This window comes from Lacerta agilis, chromosome 10 (genome assembly GCF_009819535.1).
Source record: "Lacerta agilis isolate rLacAgi1 chromosome 10, rLacAgi1.pri, whole genome shotgun sequence".
NCBI classification, from domain to species: Eukaryota; Metazoa; Chordata; class Lepidosauria; order Squamata; family Lacertidae; genus Lacerta; species Lacerta agilis.
The window spans coordinates 36,486,757-36,495,774 of record NC_046321.1 but is presented as its reverse complement, the minus strand read 5'-3'; the positions used below and the strand labels follow the sequence as shown (position 1 = coordinate 36,495,774).

At 42.5% G+C, this 9,018-nt stretch overlaps 1 pseudogene; it reads left to right on the top strand.

The window, feature by feature from the left end:
- The first annotated feature begins 3,065 nt into the window (after positions 1–3,065).
- LOC117054609 lies at positions 3,066–3,241 on the top strand (annotated as a pseudogene).
- Positions 3,242–9,018: the final 5,777 nt, after the last annotated feature.

Genomic DNA, 9,018 nt, shown 5'->3' with positions numbered 1-9,018 from the left:
GGAGAAAGGGCAGGGGGTAAATGCAAAAAACAAACAAACCCTGGAATGCACTTCCCTAAATGTGCTGCACTGCCCTAACTACATTTACTCAGAGGTGTGGTCAAGGGCATGCATTTGTAAGCATGGATAAGATTGCAGCTGTCCAAAATACTCTGAAATGTCACTGTCTGGCGCCATGAAAACCTGACAATATACCGGTACATTCCACACTTCAGTTTTCTTCTAGAGGTGGTCATCTTCAAAAGCAGATGAAACAAAACTCTCACCACCATCCACCCAGCCCAGTTATTCATTTTCAGCCTCAGCCAGTCAATTATATAAGCCTCGATTTGGAACCATTTTCCTGGGCATCTTATCTGTTTCAAGGAACACAGATACTTTGAGAAACTGGGTACAGTATAACTTTCAATTTGGCCAAAGTGATGTTATTTCCACTTAACAGGCATATGCATGTATCCACCAAGGCTGTATTCTCGCTTCCTTTAAACCCCTGCTTTGTCACCCTAATAGAACCGTATTCTCCTTTGTTCACCACCAGGAATATTAAAAAGCTTTATCGGAGCTTTAGTTAAAGCTTGCGTATAAAACATATTGTAGTTATATAAAACAGTATTTTTCTTCGGAGCTTGCAAAATTAATTGAAATCTGAATGTGCTGCCTTTCACTTCACCCTATGTCATTATCCCACCAATACAATAATCATTGCATTAGCATTCAGCCGGTAATTACTTAGAACCTACAAGGTCATGTGGTGTGATGGTAGATATGTCCAGTGGCATTAAGTTGCACATTAATCCTGCTAATTTATTTGCAGAGGGAACTGAATAAATGCTCCTCCAGCTGGATTCTAGGTCTGTAAAGAAGGGAAGAAGAAAATAACTTACTGTACTGCAAGCTGATCCATAGCTATTTTAGATTATACTACCCCCATTAATAAGGCACATAACCAGAACTGTCAATAATGCAAGACATAAATGACACAATTTAGATTTGAATGCAAATGCAACTAGCATTCCTATTTTATCATTTGTATTTTCAAATAAATAAATGTAAAAGGCACTAACTGTATCAATGGAAATACAGGGGTAATAAACATGCTTGATTTTTAAGATCAAGTGACAAGTCTATGGGTTCTGGGGCTTAACCTCAGTTTTGGGATACCGTGGGTTTGATGGGTTGGTTCCAAAATTACAGCACAATCCTAACTGTGGATTCAGCTTCATTATCAAAGAAAGAGCAATTTCAATGCACTATAAACATACAACATCAGATGGCGCCAGAGAGGAGGAAATTTTAAAACGTGATTTTCCATAGAGGTTTTTTTCTTCTGTTATAATGATCTAATTTCTGACTTATTTACAGTGTTTTTTCCCTGTGTCTAGACCCACCCTGTGTCTACTCAGAAGTATGTCATATTGAATTTCTTAGGGTTAGGATTGCAGTCTAACTCATGCTTAATGTAGATTTAATGAGATCTATGGAACTTACAATAACCCACTTTTTTTAAAAAAAAAATCTATTAAAGATTTTTTTGATTTACAAAGGTAGTGCAATGTCTCTCTCATATAACATTTCCATATAACATTTTTACAAATCAGTTTTTGTTGTTGAGACATTAGGAAGAAAAGGGGGAGAGAGGTGGGTGGGGTGGGGTGACAATGTTTCTATTTTACTTAATATGAGTAGTTGTTTGGTGTCAGCATTGTTTGTACATTAATCCACATTTGTCTCATTTATTTCATTGGTTCTACATTAAGTAAGGATCCCTCTAAGTATGTTGTTGTTGTTGTTCAGTCGTTCAGTCGTGTCCGACTCTTCGTGACCCCATGGACCAGAGCACACCAGACACCCCTATCCTTCACTGCCTCTCGTAGTTTGGCCAAACTCATGTTAGTAGCTTCGAGAACACTGTCCAACCATCTCATCCTCTGTCGTCCCCTTCTCCTTGTGCCCTCCATCTTTCCCAACATCAGGGTCTTCTCTAGGGAGTCTTCTCTTCTCATGAGGTGGCCAAAGTACTGGAGCCTCAACTTCAGGATCTGTCCTTCTAGTGAGCACTCAGGGCTGATTTCTTTGAGAATGGATAGGTTTGATCTTCTTGCAGTCCATGGGACTCTCAAGAGTCTCCTCCAGCACCATAATTCAAAAGCATCAATTCTTCAGCGATCAGCCGAAGTATACCAGTCCAAACCTCTAAGTATACCAGTCCAATTGTTCAATTGTCCCTCACAATCCTCATTTATTTCTTTTCTACAATCCCTTTTTGAGATGCTTAATCTGTTAACATAACCAAGAGACAATTAAACATTCAAAGATCACGCAGGAAGTCCGAGTGAAAACTCAAGTGCCCCAAAGTTTTAAAAAGGCTGAGTCTTAACTAGTACACATCACAAATTGATGTGAAATGACAAATTCTGTTTTCTGCACAAGGTAGATGAAAATCCACAAGGAAGTTGAAATGTTCCCACCTTTGCAGAGGGGGCAGAGCAGTGTGCCTAACTGAAATGGGGAGTGTTTTTCATGCATGTGTTGGCCATTTGCCAAGCACTCTACCTGTTCAGTGATTTGTGTACCTCATCGTGAAAAGTTGGAAAACTGTTCATAAGGGTCAGGTGTCAAGAACAAAGGGTGATAGGATCCTCACTGCTGAGGCAAACCAATTAACACCGCTTCTTCAAATTCAGTTTCATGTGGCTGAATACTTAGAACAGTGAAGCAGAATTATTTGAAAGCAGTGCTAAAAGAGACCATACAGGAGCTGTGAACAGGTAAAAGAAACAATGCAAACAGCCACACACTAAATCCAGAACAATGTTTACAGTAGATTGGATTCTTGAGTTTCTCATGTTTTCAGTCTTCAGTTCAGTCATCCACATTGCCACACCTGTTTGTGAATTTCTGTTTAAATTCCTCATGAAAATTCATCAGCACTTGAGTGCAGATTTGTCCTGAACTACACATTTGTATGCAATGTCGCCTAATCTACACAGCATTGCAAAGAAATCTCCCCATATATAATGCATTCTTGTATGTTATTTTCAAGAATGCATTATATATGGGGAAATTTCGCTTCTCGGCCTTTTGGCTAAGATCAAGTGTATGTTATTTTCCTTAATAATGCTTTTATGTGTACACTTTACCCCATTGTATACATTTTTGTGCACATTATATGGCTGAAGAAATAAAATGTAGAGAAGGCTGGATTTCGAAGGAGGACTGTGCTTCACTTCAAGTACAGTTTCAGAAGGTGCCTTTAAATGTGAACTGAACTGAATCTCTTCCCCACCCCCCTTCTCTTCAAATACTAGAAAATCAAGCTCTTGGTACTTATTTATTTCTATAGTCCACAACAGTGGCTGGTTTCTTAATTGACTTGGTTAAATATTTACATTGTGCTTTGCTGTCCTGCCCCCTGCTCATTATGGTAATAAATAAATAAATGAACACACACACACACACACACACACACACACACAAACACTAAAGTTTTTTCAATAGTGCATCCCCCAAAAGTACATAATTATAAGGTGCAAAGAATTTGAATTCAAATTACCCATGGGTCCAAATGCTTGGCTTGTTATAATTACTTTCAAATTATTTCTGTCAAATATATGTTATAGTTGACTTAGTCATTCATTTTTTTTTAAGGGAAACCAAGGAAGTTTTTATTTAGAATTGTTAATAAGGAGAGATAATACATTCTTTCCTCCTTTGAAAAAACAAGGAAGTTTTTAGAAGAAATAAAATCAGCATATGAAGTACATTCAGTATTCTGGAAGATAAATTTGCAAGTTAAAGGCTGGAATTCTAGCACACCAAATGTATCTGACTTTAAAAAAATAAAAAGAATATGACCTCAATACATAAAATTTGAGATTTCATGCTTGTGATGTTTTCGTATGAAATCTTGGGAAGCATTCAACACATTTCCTCCACCACAAACTGATGTTAAACGTCTCTACAGTGATTGGCATCTGACAGTGATGTGTTAAGTAATATTTGCACCCATTTTTGTAGCAGTTCGATTTTACTGCCAGTTCATAACAGGAGACCTCAAGCATTTATAAAGAAGTCCAGCAGCTGCAGGAATTAAATGTTGATTCCCACATGGGAGTTGATGTTTCATAATGTGCATATTGAGCATGCAGCTGAACATGTGAACTACCTCCCCTGAAACATTGTGTGCTAGATGCTAGATGGAACCTTTGCATTAACTGTCATGGTTAATCTGTGATGCAATTGCTCTGCACATGCAAGTCTTCATCACTTCTTGTTGAAGTGGCAGCTGAATGATGAACCTGTATGTGGAAACTCAACAGTTTCCATTGGTTGCCAGTTTGTTGTTGTTGTTGTTCAGTCGTTCAGTCGTGTCCGACTCTTCGTGACCCCATGGACCAGAGCACGCCAGGCACCCCTATCCTCCACTGCCTCCCGCAGTTCAGCCAAACTCATGCCAGTCGCTTCGAGAACACTGTCCAACCATCTCATCCTCTGTTGTCCACTTCTCCTTGTGCCCTCCATCTTCCCCAACATCAGGGTTTTTTCCAGGGAGTCTTCTCTTCTCATGAGGTGGCCAAAGTATTGGAGCCTCAACTTCAGGATCTGCCCTTCCAGTGAGCACTCAGGGCTGATTTCTTTAAGGATGGATATGTTTGATCTTTTTGCAGTCCATGGGACTCTCAAGAGTCTCCTCCAGCACCATAATTCAAAAGCATCAATTTGTATCTACCAGTTTGTATCTTGCCCAATTCAAAATGCTCAGGCCCCAGAGACCTAAAAGACCACCTCTTTCCCTACAGAGCCTCTCTAGTGTTAAGATGAGATGATGGTTGTTCCACCAACCATCAGAAACTCAGATAGATGGGTCTCAGGGGAGGCCCTATGGGTCTCCTAACAATTCTCAACACCCTTAACAAAGCCAGAATTTGAGGGTGGGTGGGTGTATCATGACTGTTTAAAGTGGCATGATGATGATGATGATGATGATGATGATTTATTTATATCCCACCCATCTGGCTGGTTTTCCCCAGCCACTCTGGGTGGCTTCCAACAAAAGATTAAAAATACATTTAAAAAACCAGTCATTAAAAACTTCCCTAAACAGGGCTGCCTTCAGATGTCTTGTAAACGTCATAGAGCTTTAAAGGAATGGCTTGAATGTGGCCTTAGCATACCCTCCAACACGTTGCAGCCAAAAACCGGGAAGCTTGTCTTCCAGGGCCGCACTCCTGTGTGAGTCATGTAACTCAGGAATGGGGAGATTGAATCCATTTGCCCCCAGCAGCCCCTGCCCCAAGGATGATTAGAAAATGTATGCCCGATGGAATAGTGCAGAAATCAGCTCGGCAGTTAGAAAACAGAATCTACTTGCCTCAGCAGTCCGACACCCAAAAAGTACCCTGTAAGCAGAAAGTGTCTTCAAAGCCACCCCCCACTCCTGTGTTGGAGTCGCTTGAGATGGGCCAATGTGAATTATCAGAACTTTGCAAAGAGTCAGCAGTCTGGAAAAATGGGGAAGTGAGGCTAACTTTAGGTTGGACTAACCTTGAAACCTGCTTATCTCCCAGAAAGAGGAACCATTGGATCAGGACTCTTGAAAAGTGCTTGCTTGCAATTTTGTAACCAGGCCTTTGCACATGCTCTTATACCCATGTCTGGAAGTTGGTTGTGACATGGTATAAAAGTGAGCCCCAAATAGCAATCGGGGCTTTGAGAATGATCTCACTGATGCCAGCTGCAGCTTAATAAATCAGACCTTCCTCGGAAAGAACCCTTGTCTGTCTTTATTGACTAGGATAACCTGCAACATAACATGCATGAGAGCATGGTCTCCCCAAATACCCCTATTCAGGCACTGCAATCTCACATGGTTTTAGGCGCCAGGCTCTCACATGGATGGACATCCAAAACAGGATGTCCCAAAATGGGACAATTGAGGGTATACACCTTAGAGCACCTGTCCCCAGCAGAGATTTGCTAGGCAAACAGATATAAACAAGATGAAAAAAAAAATTCCTTCCAGTAGCACCTTAGAAACCAACTAAGTTTGTTCTTGGTATGAGCTTTTGTGTGCATGCACACTCCTTCAGATGCACTGAAACAGAAGTCACCAGACCCTTATATATAGTGAGAGAGTGGGGAAGGGTACTACACAGAAGGGTGGTGAGAATGGGTGATTGGCTGATGGGTGTGGAAAACCTGTTGACGACTGTTAACAACTGCAATTGGTCTTACAGGAAAAAGCAAGAAGGGGTGAGGTGGCTAAAGATAGCTTTGTCATGTATAATGAGATAAGAATCCAATGTCTTTGTTCAGCCCAGGTCTCTCCATGGTTTTAAGTTTGGTAATTAGTTGCAATTCAGCAACTTCTCTTTCCAGTCTAACACAGCTACCTACCTGTAACTGATATAAACAAGAGACAGCAATATCTTAGATACTAGTGGATGCAATGGTATTTGGCATAGCAATGAAAAACCCAATCCTCAGCATTTTCCTTTGGGGCTCACTCCCTATCTAGTGTATTTAGGATATTGAGCCGAACAGCACAAGGCTACATGTGGCCACTCAGAAATAAGTTCCATTGTGTTCTGTAGGGTTGCTTTTTAACAGAGGCGCTGATGCAGAAGAGTGGCTTGACCTGAAGTGTGTAGCACTCAACAAATATACGGCTTTAAGGACAAAGGAGAACAGCAATTTGCATAAAAATAGCATATGCCCATTTATTTTATATTCGCTAAATCCAAATTTAGACATAATTACTGTAATTTAAATAGAAATGCAATTCATTTCATCATTGTGGGGAAGACTGTGACCTGGTGACCCCCCTCCCCCCTGCAGTGCTGCTCCAACCTCCTGAGGCTGCATTTGTTTTCTTTCCTTTTTTATAATGGGAATAAATAATCACAGGTTTCGCGCACATACGCACGTCAGGTTTGTCTGAAGTACTTCTGGAAAATGGAGCATTTTGGGCGGTTTTATTCATTAAGTGCCCTGTGCATCTTGTAGGTAGACAGCATGAGGCATGAGCCCTTCACAGTCCCCCCCCCCATCTGAACATCCTCACCACCCTTTGGCTGTTGTGCTGTTAGTACCAATAGGGAGGGTCTGCGTTTCTAATGAAGAATCAGCTGTTTTGCTTGTGATGCTAGTGTTAAATGAAATTATATAGTTCAGAGAAGCAGCTGTGAGATCCAGGAGGAGGATGCTTCTTCCCTGACCTTTGTCAGTGTGTGCTATCTGCCAAGAGAGGAGAAAGACACCCACCCACTCACTCACTCACTCACTCCTAGGCTCCTCCTCCTCCTCTTCCTTTCATCTCCATCCTCCCATTGCGCTGCCACCAATTAAGAAAGAGACAAAGCCATCCGTCCACCATGTTCACCTGGGTAGGCACTCCACTCCTCATCTGAAAAGCATGGGGAAAGAGGAGGAAGCCACACAGCAAAAATAGAAAACCCACAGTTGCACACAGTGCTTGAACACACACTCCCATTTCCTCTGTGTTCTCCCATTCATACAACATTAGCAACAACCCACAGCTGTCCTGTAGCTTCTTGTGACATGTTGCTCTTTGATGCCTTTCCTCCAAAGTGTAGCTTCAATCTGAACTGAAAAGTGCTCATTGGGTAAAGACATCCCTGCCCCATCTCTCCTCATTGGTGTGGGCTTACCTCAGGAGACCTGGATACACAGAAAACCCCACTGATGTAAACAGCAATGTGCAAATACAGTTTGAAATGTATTTTTTATAGCCAAGGAGAAGGAGTGGAGCTTGTGTGACATTCTGCCACAAGCGCCACAATAAATTGACCAGCTTTGAGTTTGACACATATTTACTGGGGTGGGGTGGGGAGACACTCCTGTTTCTCTCAGGTGTAAACATGTATTGGGTTGGTCCTGCCAGATGACTTTTGTGTCCTTCAGAATGTAAGGTTTGGAAGAAGTACTGCTACCACAGAGACCTGGTTAGATGTGATTAACAGCTTAAGAAGATACCTGCTGGATCAGGCCAGTGTCCCATCTACAGTTCTCACAGTGGCCAACCAAATGCCCATTTGAAACCTTCAAGGAGGACCTGAGTGCAACAGCACTCTGCCCTCCTGCATTTCCCAGGACTCTGGCACTGCAGATAGACTAGACACATCATGGTTAGTAGCCACCATTAGCCTTATTCTGCATTAATTTGTCCAAAGCCATCCAAGTTGGCGGTCATCACATATAACAGATGTTTGTTAGCAATTCCACATCAGTTTTTGATAGAATTGAATTTGTCATAGTTGTACCTCTTTGTACCACCATCAACACATTCTTTTCCTCCTTTAAAGCCTTTGAATAGCTTTGCAGATGACTTCCGGCTGGCGACGCCATAGCGGGTGGTCGGGGCTGCTTCGGCTGCGAGGCGCCCGATCCATCCCGGGGGTTAGGAGCCCCGCAACCGCAAAGCGGGGCTCCGGTTGGGGTGCGGGAAGAGCGTCCCGCACCCTGGGCTCCCCGGCTGCGCCCACGGAGGCTCCGAACCCTTCCCTTGCCCCCCCTGTAAAGGGGGAGTGGGGGTGAAGGGACAACGGAGCCGGGCTTACGGGGATATGCCCCAACCGGGATGCAAATGCGGCGACAAAGCCCGCGGTGAGCGTCTTAGTTCTACCTTTGAAGAATGGAGCCAAAGGAACCCGGTGGTCGTGAGTAATTAATTTGACCAGAAACTGAGCTTTTGGAACGATCCGGGGGGAAGGAGAAAGGCAGCCTGCCTTCTTCCCTTCGAGTTAAAGAAGCTAACCAATTTGAGTAACTGCTGCTACAGAACTGTTTCAATGTACTTAAAATTGATACATGAGACTGGCAAACTCTTTTCTTGGGAAGTAAATTAGTGGAAAATATCTCCATTTAAAGTTGCGGTATCTGCGCTCCAGTTTAGGAAAATGGCGACGAACAGAGAGGCAGGAGTAGAAATCTGATACCCACTTCCTCCCCCTCTACCAGTATGCTGGGCTTCGTCCTTGAACTGGTACTGAACTCTGG